General features: G+C 33.5%; 1 protein-coding gene across 6 annotated transcripts in view; it reads left to right on the top strand.

Annotated features, from left to right (window-relative positions):
• LOC136849162 (uncharacterized) overlaps positions 1 to 12500 on the top strand; it is a 744860-nt gene that overhangs the window by 244780 nt on the left and 487580 nt on the right. For 5 of the 6 annotated variants that reach the window (XM_067122257.1, XM_067122255.1, XM_067122256.1 and 2 more), the window contains one exon: positions 12052 to 12235. The exons of the other annotated variant lie outside the window; for it this stretch is intronic. The gene's annotated coding sequence lies outside the window, so the exon portion shown is untranslated. The remainder of the gene's footprint in view (positions 1 to 12051; positions 12236 to 12500) is intronic. 6 annotated transcript variants of the gene reach the window in all.

Raw genomic sequence — 12500 nt, 5'->3', positions numbered from 1 at the left:
AACCTATTGAATTTCTAGTTACCAGCCTTTTTGGAAACCTGCTATAGCAATGCATACAATCAAATAAGGAAGTGCTGTATCGAGAAAAGTGAACTAGAGATCTGAAAAAAACTAGAATTGGGAAAATATTTTAAAAGAGAAAAATATGTCCATAAATTAACTGACTGAAGAAATCATTTAAACTGGACACGTGTTCCCTTGTAACGTCAAAAACTAGAAGAGTTTTTTTCCATTAGCATCTAGAAATTTTAGCTCAGCTTTAAAAGAAAACAAATAAAATATGCGCCGAAGTTTCTTCGGTGCAATCGAGTTTTCTGTACAGCCGCTACAGTTTATAATGCTGTATGAGCCAGTCCCGGTGAAACTTTAACCACGGGCCGATGGTGGCTAATCCTCTATCTTGCCAGAAGCACGATTATGGCTAACTTTAACCTTAAATAAACTAAAAACTACTGAGGCTAGAGGGCTGCAATTTGATATGTTTGATAATTGAGGGTGTATGCTCAACATACCAATTTGCAGCCCTCTAACCTCAGTAGTTTTTAAGATCTGAGGGCGGACAGAAAAAGTGCGGACTGAATAAAATGCGGACGGACAGACAAAACCGGCACAATAAATTTCTTTTACAGGAAACTAAAAACTAGTTAATAGATGGGAGACGTGTATATGTAATTCGTTCCCAGCAGCGGTGGTGCAATATGTTAATATGAGAGGGGAGTTTAAAAATGTATTTTCATTTCAAAGCCTGCAGCAAGGTAAAACAGCAGAGGAACCTTTTTTTTTTTAGAAATATATATTATCACATTACAATGTTCTCGACTTAAACGTTGCATAAACTTTATGTGCCTGGAGCGAAATGTCATGTATTGTTTCCAAAAAAGAAGTCAGTGTGCGTGCTACACACACACACACATATATATATATATATATATATATATATATATATATATATATATATATATATATATGTGTATATGTATATATATATATATATATATATATATATATATATATATATATATATATATATATATATATATATATATATATATATATATATATATATATATATATATATATATATATATATATATATATATATATTATATATATATATATATATATATATATATATATATATATATATATATATATATATATATATATATATATATATAATTTTTACTCACCATGGGACCGAATTCGGTCCCGTGGTGAGTAAGAAATTTATTTCTGTGAAGCACGTTTCCATTATATTTTATATATATATATATATAATACATATAGAGAGAGAGAGAGAGAGAGAGGGAGTCAGTAAAAAAATAGAGAGTCAATGGGAAAATGTAATCATTCGAACAGGACAGAGCAATTTAATATGTACACCTGAAGTAAACCAAAGATGGAGAGAAAGCCTCATTAGGAATGGGCCAATAAAAATTTCTGAAGAAAAGTTTTCTTTATATTCTTTTAACTTTCACACGCCTATCCCCCCAGCATACACTTGGTCCACAAGTACCCTTCATTTTCTAAACAAAGACTGCTCTTATCCTAGTTCTCTTATCATCTGTCTTACTTTTTCATCAAATTCCCTCACTTTACGTAAGCTCGGACTACGAAGGAGCACTTATCCCTCTCACGCAACTTCCACTTTCCCTTCTTCACAATCCCACTTGGAGATATTTTCCTATCGAAAAGTAAATTTCAAGATACCCCGTAAAAGAGTGTTTGCTGTATAGCAAAGTTATTTATATATATATGGTCGATTAAAACACAGTTGTTTACACACTAAAACAAGGATTGTACAGCCAAGATTTTAAAGTAGGATTCTCTCTCTGTCAGTCATTTTTTCTTTCATTCACACACACACACACATAAACACACATTGTAAAAGGATATTTTTTTTAACCGTTAGTACTCCCCACCCTCTCTCATTTTCTCTCTCTCATTTTTTTAGTTGTTCGAGGACGTGTCTTGCTTTGACTGATTCCTGCAAGGGGAGGAACCTAAGAGCTTGATGAGGCAAATGATGAAATCTTTGTAAATCCTTTCAAAGGGTTTTCTTAAAATCATTTTTAAGCTAAGGGTTTAATGTATCACGCAAAGTGCTCCTATTGTAATAAATCACTTTCTAAATAGCTTTGCTTTCATATATTTGTCTGTGCTGTCGAAGAGCTCAAGATTAAATCCTTCATAGGACTTCAAATGGCTACTTTGCAAAATAAGTATTCTTCCATTACCGAACTTTTCTGACGAGGAAGAATAAATTCCTCTAAGAGGATTATGTAACAGTATTATCTTTTGATCTCATGGTAAAAGATTTTTGCTTTCTGAACGTGAAAGTCACAAAAACCTTTGAACTTTATAGTCATGAGAGTCAATGGTTTGTGATAAAAGTAGTTTACATTAGACCAGTTTGTCTTATTCTGTTCACCGAAATCCTGTATCTGTTTTAATTTCTTTACCAACTTTTTCATCTGCAACATTTACCATAGAAGTATTCGGTTCCAAGTAACTGATCTCAAAGTTCCACTGAGACGAAACTAAATTCTAAATGCTTTAGTAAATTTCCTGGGAAAGGATGTTAGGAAAAAGGGTCGTCTTCGAGCTCCTCCAAAGTTTAGAAGACAAATAAAAGGTATTTAAGCATACAATATAATTTTTTCTTCTAAACTATTCTCTCTCTCTCTCTCTCTCTCTCTCTCTCTCTCTCTCTCTCTCTCTCTCTCTCTCTCTCTCTCTCTCTCTCTCTCTCTCCTTCTTTGTGTATAAGCAAAACTGCGGCATATGTCATGAATTAAAATATTTCATCGATAAACATCAGCTTCGTCATAAATTACAGTAGCATAAATGTATTTTTTCCTCCTTTAATTGATTTGATAACCCTCTCAATAATTATGCACTTTTTCTGGTGATTAATATTCCGTTAAAAATGCATAGCCTTATGTAATATTTTGGTGATGAAACGGGACCTCAAGCGAGTTATATTCAAGGTTTGAAAATTCTAGCCTGAAGCTTTCTTAAAGAGCCTTATAAAGCTTTTGAGGTTTCTTTTCGTCAGTCTTGATTTCTGGGTATGAGGAAGGAAGATAATTTTCGAGTCGAAGGGTTGAGAATGTTTCTACACAGATAAAAGTCATGGAAAATGAGAGCAAATTTTACAGCAGCCACTTGCCGGTGTTCCTTTAAATCCCACTCCGGTATAATAAAGAGTGAGAGAGAGAGAGAGAGAGAGAGAGAGAAGAGAGAGAGAGAGAGAGAGAGAGAGAGAGAGAGAGAATGATAACTAATATTGAGGATAATTTCTCTACCCAGTGGTGGTTCTTCAGAAGAGAAACAGAAGCGATGGTTTGTAATTAAAAGTTGCTAACATTAATTACTCTGAAATTCTCATCTGAAATTCAGTTTTTTTATTTTCATATGTATAATTGTACACTACTTATATTTATATTCTATTTTCCTTGCACATGCATATATATATATATATATATATATATATATATATATATATATATATATATATATATATATATATATATATATATATATATATATATATATATATATATATATATATATATATATATATTTATATTTATAAATATTATATGTTTTATCTTAATGTTTGTTCTTAAATAAAAAAATAATCAAAGAATTTATGCATCAAATGAAACCTTTCATAAGTCATGTTCATTACTGATGATCATAATAACGATAATAATCTTGGCGCATCATATATGCTAAGATAATGCCCAGTTTCATTTGGGTTAAGTTTTGAAATGATAGCACGCTCCCTCTAAAGCGGGGCTGAGGTAAGGGGTGGTGGCGATGTAGTGGAAGGCGATGGGTTGAGGGTGGGAAGGAATTTTCATTTCCTTTTGCGCCTTTCTTATAAGGAAGCAATCAACATTTAGCTGCGTGGACAAAAGGGGAACCGACGCAAGCTAAAACTAATGGCATGTTACTCTGCTTGGGCAAGAGACGGGGAAATGGAACCTGGAAAGGTCTGACTAGGTTTGATTTATAAATATTTGGTATGATGACCTGATATTCGAGCCGCTATGTGTTTTGGTACTGTGATGAGAATGGTTTAAAGGTTATTTTGAGATTGTGTTGAATGTTATAAATCCAAAAATAAATAAAACTGTCTTGAAATCATAGACAAATTCAGTAAGTAATATATATATTCACCTGCAATTTGGAATCTGGTGAATTATAAATAAATGATTTTCAGAAAACGATCTCTTAATTATGGCTAAAAGAATAGCTGTTATAAGAAATTTTTAAATGTCATTATAGTACAGTCTTTTGAGTAACGAAATCGAAAAATATAGTAACATGATTCATTGCGAGCATTAAGTATTATGCAATTTTGAACACATCATAATTGCATTCGTTCAGATTAACACGATGTACAGTAATATGAAGATAGGTTATTAATCCTATTTATATTTCTCGAGTTATTGTTTTTTAATCTTCTCTTGAATGTTTTCTTATGGACTTGAATTTCAATATCTCCTTTAAATTTCATTTTCATTTTTATTTTGAGTGTTTAAAAATGCCTTTTTTCTTTCCTCTCTTCAGCTCAATCAGTTTATCTTGCCGTAGATTTGTTGAAGACTTTTTTTTAATAATTATCATTTTTCATTCAGCTTTTCTTTTAGCTTGCTATTTTCATATTATTCTCTTATCTTTCCTTTTGTCTGATTGATTCTTCCCTTCCTTTTCTTTCTTTAATTAGTCTTAAGGTAGCATTTCCTTTGTGCGATTTTCATTAACATCTCACACTAATTTTTCTCTTAATGTTTCTTATTTCCTATTAATTTCGTTCCGGGTTTAATGTCCCGTCTTGGTTTCGTTTCTTAAGATGAAAAGAAATATTAATCCCTTTGGTTTGACAAAGGATTTTGATAATGCCGTGTTGGCAAATTGACAGACTCCAGATCATAATAAAGAGAGGAGAAAAGAAAAGAAGAGAAACTAGAGAAATTAAAGAACACGCGCGCACACACACACACACACACACACACACACACACATATATATATATATATATATATATATATATATATATATATATATATATATATATATATATATATATATAATAATGAAAAAGCACTTATGAAAGTTGCTCTATTTTCCAGCTGTAACTCTACATGTTTTCTCATATTAAGAATTTTGGGTCGTTTTTGTTTCCTCTGTCTGTCTGTCCATCTCTGTCCAGCTGGTCTGCAGTTAACCACTGGGTTCCTGATTTACGGCCTAGGTCAGCAAAATACTCTGGAATTTTGAGGAAACGGGCCCATACCCTTCCTTTTCAAGACTAACACAGGGATTGGATTAGGGTTTACCGGCTTGACACGTAGATTATGTATTTCCTCCAAATCAGTTTCAATAACCTTAAGCCGAAAATTCCATGAGAATTTAAATCTCTAAATAGTAACGTCATGCAATTCTTGAAACAACCTTAAATACAAACAGCTCATCCAACAGTAAAGTGTTTAACCACACAGAAACCCCCTACAACTAAAACGCAAGGCAATATCGATGACCGAGCTGACACTATCTTTTGCAACCAGTGTGGACGACCCTCTAACAAAGGAATGTTGTGAAACTTCCAATGAACCCTTTTACATCCGGACCATCAAAAGAAGAACGTGTTTTATCTCCATCGTTATCCTGAACCTGACGCAAAATGTTGCTTCTGCTTATCACAGCTATTGATTGGACCCTAAAGGAAAAATCTTGCTTTTGTAGACGTAAGCTTCCTTTGAAGGGGATGACATCTCTTATTATTATTATTATTATTATTATTATTATTATTATTATTATTATTATTATTATTATTATTATTATTATTATTATTAACATAGCTTTATGTAGAACGATCTTAAAAGTTCATCAAATTACAAGGCAAGCTTTGCCTGAACAGAATCCTCTTACGTGGAGATCAAATTATTATATGAAAATAACAAAGATATTGACAGTTTTAAAAGGAAGTCTTCCCTTTCTTGTCGTTCCAATGAAAACGATGTTGAAGCCATGATAGGTAAATTGGTGTTGTTCTGTTGAGAGCTCTCTAAAGCCATGATAGGCAAAATACACTTGCTCTTTTGAGAGCTTTTTGATCATCAGTTCATTACTATTTTGTTTGGACGAGACTAAAAGAGCAGCACTAATTAAAGTTATTTGCATCAATCCCCAATGGAAGATGTGACCCTTATTTTTTTTTTTTAGCAATGACGCAAGAAAAGATCCCATTAAGAAATTTAAGTTTACAGGAAGTTATACTAATTTTGTTCCTCGGTCGCCGATCAGATTACAAAACCAGTTCATGAATGGAAAAAATGAAGAGAGAGAGAGAGAGAGAGAGAGGAGCAGAAAAAAAACTCAAGAAACCTAATTATTCTTACCTTTGTTCAACTACCTTTTGAATTCACTTTATTGTGCCCTTTACTGATTGGTCGTTATAACAGCAATTTGTCCTTAATTATTTTCTGTTTTTCAATTTTCCACTCCAGCACATAAGAGTGGGGATATATGAGGTGGAGATTAATCTTGTGTTCTTTATATAGCAAAAGCAATCGGCACTCCTATTAGAAGGAAGTTATTAATGATTTTTCGGAGAACAGTCAATATTTTGTCTCTGATACCAGCATGGAATCGTTCTCTCTTTTGGACCTTATCCTTCTTTATCTTAAATGTTTCACATTCCCGTTTCTCGGTCATTCTTTTCGTCTGTGCATATGTCACTCTGCCTGTCTGTGTGCCTAATTGCTTATGCGTAGAGAATAACAGGAATTAGTGCTAAACACGATACGAAACAGCATAGGTAATTTGCTAAAGTCGACAGAAATCATTTGTGTCCATTTAAATAATATGAGACCAGGATAAGTAAACGAAACAAAAGTGCAAATAAATACACCGGGTGAGTGTTCAAACAAACACCTAGACTGACGACGACTGTCTGGTTTCTGAACATTTTGAAAAGATTTCTATTAGTTTGTCCTTCTCTTAGGAGGATTGTCGCTCTGTAAACGGTTCAATATACGTAACGAAAAATAAATTGTGTGACAATGAACAGCTCTCTCTCTCTCTCTCTCTCTCTGCAAGCGGCAATAAAGAATTACTGTTTAATCATTTTTCTTCGGTTGTATTAAGCACTCTGCTTTTAGACAAATAAACTAAACGTGACGTCCGACTTGTATATTATTTCAAACATATTGGTGTATACGTTTTCCTCTGTTTTGAGAAAGTATGTGTATATTTCAATATATAATTCCTCTCCTCCCAGTACAGAGTCTGGCTTTATGAAGATTGATCCAGGTATACAATTTTACGCGAGAAATCTGCGACTGTGCATTATATTGGGCAAGTTCATTGACTTCTAGATCAAAATTCCAGTCGAACGATTTCCCTACACTGACTTTCTTGGCGAATCTGTGAAATCGGGAAGTTCATGGTATTGTCTTTCACATCCTTACGTAAAACAGATTTATTTTTTCCCGTAACTTTATATATTATATAAACCAGGTTTCCGAACAGATACTGCGGGTTTTTATAGATTCTACTCCTATTATACGTGAGTGATTGATTATATAAGATAAGAACCAAGCAAAAAAACTGATCAAATTCCATTGTTGTTCTACCACCCTACACCTATTTTAAAAACATTTTCAAAAAATCCAAAGAACTGGAAACTAGAATATATATATATATATATATATATATATATATATATATATATACATACATACATACATATGTATATATATATATATATATATATATATATATATATATATATATATATATGTGTATATATATATATTGTGTAGTATGTGTATTAATATATGAAAAATACAACACACATTATTATACACACACACACACACACACATATATATATATATATATATATATATATATATATATATATATATATATATATATATACATTTATATGTGTGTGTGTGTGTGTTCGTAATAATTCTGCGACTCACATTTGGGATCGAATCCATGTCTTTCAATTGTAAAGTAAGGGCGCTACCAAATGAAATACACAGGTATGTATATATATATATATATATATATATATATATATATATATATATATATATATATATATATATATATATATATATATATATATATATATATATATATATATATATATATAACATATTATATAAGGTTACTGAAACACATTTTCTTTGGAAACATTAATCTTATTTTATAACGTTGGGGCGTCTTTAATCCACACACAAAAAAGCAAAACTTCAAAGGTAAAGCAAACGAAGAGGAAATAGCAAAGTTAAAGACGAAAGAGGGGAAAAATTAATAAACCCGGAAAATATGAAGAACTTCTTAAGAAGTAAATGAAGTGGAAAGAATTAAAGTCAAAGAAAATGAATTAATTGTTTCGTTGTAAATGTGAATGATATATTACATGTTTTTTTTAATTACCAGGAAATTTAAATGTAAATAAGAGTCACGATTAATATATGAAAAAATACTGGATTATGAAATAACAATAATCAAGTTCCTACACACTCATACACACACGCACACACACAGTTGAGAGCAGAAATTGGTGACAATTATTTTTCTTTTACATACGTTGTAGTAAGTCTGGTCTTAATATTTCGAAATGGCGCAGCTGGAAGAATCAGGCGCAGTCACCCTGAACTGTCACCCAGTCGTGCATGGTGCAAACTTCTTCCATGAATGAATCATTCTTGAAGTCATTTTAACTAAATAAGCAAAGCCAGTCTTACGTTGTGGCTTCACATTTGTGGGTACATAAAATTTCACGTGTGATCTAGTGACAATACTATCAATGTCTTTTCTTTCAGGCTATTGTATCTTCATCCTGAATAATTTAATATTTATATTAACGATACAGATAAGTTTTCAGTGACAGCAGAAAATATCATCCTCAAATCAACTATTTCCCGTTGTATGGGGCTGATCAATCAGTTTTAACTTTGAAAGCAAAGTCTTTATTTCCTCTTATCTGTGCATGGAATAAAGTTTGTTTCCTCCGATTTTTTTTCTGTGCGGTGTGGGAGTTTTTTTTCTTTGAGGAACTTCAGTATAATCACTTCTGATGATACAATAAACTACCCATAACTTCAAGGCGCTCATGAAGGAAGTTACCTCGAGATTTTATAAATATGAAAGGCTGATGAGCCTTTCTTGAATATGCAGTGGGTGTGTGAAGGCGAGCTGATAACCCCAAAGGAACTCTCACTCTGCATGCTTCTTTTCAGACTTCGTTTCCGAGCTATTTACAAAGAGGATCATCAGTGTCACAATGAGTTTAATTTGAAATGTAAAAATATTTAAGGATATCAAGGATATGAAAGAAAATGCATTAAATGCCAAAGAAAACTTTGAATTCCAGAATATTTTCTCCCCTGATTTCAGTTTATTACCCAAAATAGATAATTGCAAAAATTTGACTTTGAACTCATCAGGATAGTGTCGTGAAGGTTTGATTTAAGAAATTTTCGCCTTAAAGCCGAGGACTGAGGTGCTCTCAAGAGAGTGAAAAGAGTGAGTTGGAGTGGTTAGACAAGTAGATGGAAATAAAAAGTGAGAACGAAGGTAGAGTAGAAGGCTAAAAAGTGGGCGCAGCTAAGAGTCGAAAGGACACTGCAAACATCCTTTAGTAATGCCTACAATGCACCACGCGATGTGCACTGTCGGCACTGCCCCCGCAAGGGGCACTGTTGTTATTGGATTGCTAGAAAGAAAATTCAGCATGATTTCCAAATAGTAATAACTTGACCACACTTGATTATTACAATAAATGATCGTATAGATATATAAAAAAATAACGATTGATTGTCTTTATGAGGCAAACAGAGAGAGAGAGAGAGAGAGATGATTGTATTCCACTGGACTGAATAAAACGTTGATGGTTCTTAGAGGGTTAACAATTTAATATATGATTTTTTGTTATTATCTTTTTATGAATGAATAACATAAGTCTTTTGACAAAATAAGAGGTCTTTGTGATTCGTTCTCTACATTTGCTATATTCGAACAACGAGTGCAGAATAGGTTCGGTTTAGTTAGTACGTGGATAGACGACAATTAAGTACTTTCGATAGGTATATTTAGATAGATTAAGTCTGGATGACCGAAATAAAAACAAAACAAAACAGTTCATTGGTATGGGACTGGCATCCTTATGTATGAAATCTATACTCAAAAGCATTTAACTTAGCATAAGTAATATCTTTTAATTAAACCCCAGAGGAAAACAAACTAAAGGAGACGAGAGCTTCATGAGATATCAAAACAGATTTCTGTTAATTCGTTATTTAACTTATTTTTTTTATACAGGGCATCTCTTTTTATAAAGAGTAAAAATTTTTTAATGAAAAAACAACCTTAGTTTTTTCAGTAACATCCGAAGCTGAAAAAAAATATACCTGCCTCAATTGAGCATTAAATATGTTGTTATCCACTCGAAGAACTGACGAACAAAATCACTTTGTCTTTTCTTTGTTGGAGAGAAAGGTAGGGATTTGAAACATGGCTCCTGAATAACAGTATGATGAGTATGAATAGTAACAGTAAATGTAGACGAAGTCTGTTGTATAAAAAAAATATAAAAAGTAAAATGAGTGTTTAATAATTCCTTGATGCCTGACCTGACCTTTCTTTTTTCCTTTAAATAAGTCATAAAACATAGATTATGAGTTCCACCCTTTCTTAGGGTCACAGGAAGTAACCCCTCAGGCAATAATTCATTTTAATGCTTTTGTTTCTTCTTTGAAGGTCGTTCCCTTTGTAGTTTTATGACATATTGCAATGATTTCTTGTCAGTTCTCGTGATTTGTGGTGATTAGAGTACTAATTTAATTAATTTGCTCGAGGAAACACTCTTCTGTCATGCTGCCTAGATCTCCGGTGTTGGTGAAGAGTTGCCGGATACTGTTTAGTTCTTTGCTGACAATTTTCCAGCCACTGCAATGCGTATATTTTCTGTTCACGTAAGCGGGGATGATCGAACTTTTGTGGTTTCACTGCATTCTCAATGAGCGTTCAGGTATCTTCTTCCATTTGTGGATTTAAAGCTTACTGATGTTAGGTTTTACCTCTCTTCTTATTGTCTTGTAAAACTTGAAGTTTTCATTGAAAACGGAGACAAGATTACAAAATATATCGATTGCACATTCATCCCTTTGCCATGGTATAAATTGTAGGTTTGGAGTGCTCTGAGAGGGTTTTTTCCATCCACGCAATGTTAGAAAATACGACTGAGAGGAAAACGTGAATGCCACGTCATCTATCAGAAGGAATGTGTGAAAACGGAGTTTTCTGGTATTAAGTTAAGTATACCTTAGTTTAACCAGACCACTGAGCTGATTAACAGCTCTCCTAGGGTTGGCCCGAAGGATTAGCTTTATTTTACGTGGCTAAGAACCAACTGGTTACCTAGCAACGGGACCTACAGCTTATTGTGGAATCCGAACCACATTATGACGAGAATTGAATTTCTGTCACCAGAAATAAATTCCTCTAATTCTTCATTGGCCAGTCGGAGAGTCGAACGCTGGGCCAACAGCGTGCTAGCCGAGAGCTCTACCCACCCCTCCAATGAAGAACTATGCACTGTAAGAGCATTTCCTACAGCACATCTTCAGAATGTTCAAGGGAGGTTCTTGTGACGCCAGATAACCCACAATTAATCAATCAGTCAAGGGTGGTTCAGCATCTACTGTAGTGTATCCTCCTTATATGGAATGAAGTTCTCAGTCTTATCTACGAGAATATTCATGAATATCTCTCCACATCCGTCGATGCGCTGTCGCAAGAGGGATTACTGGGCTAAGGGTTTTAACATTCAGTCCCTTTGCAGTGTTCTTGGCTTAAAACCACCTACACTCATGAAAACTTACCGAGGTAATCGGCTTTGTAAGCTGCACCTAATAACCTGTTCAGTTTAGTTTTAGATTCATTATTAGGATCTTGTGTTATAAGTTGGACGTTTCTGGGGTCGCCAAGGATGTCATCCATTCTTCTCATATATTTCAGGCGAGACAGGATCACCCACAAGGCAGCCTCATCGACCTTTCGAGTGATTGCGCCAGACTGCTTCATTAGGTGTTGCTCTGCCTTTTCCATCCCTGCCTTTTCTGCGTTCCTCAATTCATCGATATTTCATGTGCAGAAGTGGGGAAACGCCGACCTTTCTCTCACTTTGGAGGCCACAAAGGAGGTCAGTGAGTTGTTCTTGTTCATGTTATCTAACGAAGAAAGGAAATCCGGCATGATAACTAAACGGTTTAGCTAAAATTATTCAGAAATAAAACAGTCGTTGATAAACTTCCATAAAAACAATGTTTGTCAGCAAGATGTAATCGGAGCATTTACAAATACAAACATACACACAGACAGACACCCATCCACACACACACACACACACACACACACACACACACACACACACACACATATATATATATATATATATATATATATAT

The sequence above is a fragment of the Macrobrachium rosenbergii genome, chromosome 20 (assembly GCF_040412425.1).
Source record: "Macrobrachium rosenbergii isolate ZJJX-2024 chromosome 20, ASM4041242v1, whole genome shotgun sequence".
Lineage (NCBI taxonomy): Eukaryota > Metazoa > Arthropoda > Malacostraca > Decapoda > Palaemonidae > Macrobrachium > Macrobrachium rosenbergii.
This window is presented reverse-complemented; position numbering and strand designations above follow the sequence as displayed.